Consider the following 291-nt stretch of genomic DNA (forward strand, 5'->3'; position numbering starts at 1 on the left):
CTCTTCTCCTGGCATGGCCTCCTGGGATCATCCTCCAAGGCAAACAGTGGCAAGTGTGTGTGTGTGTGTGTGTGTGTGTGTGTGTGTGTGTGTGTGTGTGTGTGTGTGTGTGTGTGTGTGTGTGTGTGTGTGTGTGTGTGTGTGAGTGGATAAACCTGTGGAGTGGCAGGACACGCTGTGCCAAATGCAAACACGCAGTCAGGTCTTCGGTGTCAGCGCATTCCAAGTTTCTAATCCCCTCTCCCCCTCTCCTCCCCTATCTTTCACTCTCCCTCTCACTCCATCCCTCTC

The sequence above is a fragment of the Poromitra crassiceps genome, assembly GCF_964638095.1.
Source record: "Poromitra crassiceps genome assembly, chromosome: 2".
NCBI lineage: Eukaryota > Metazoa > Chordata > Actinopteri > Beryciformes > Melamphaidae > Poromitra > Poromitra crassiceps.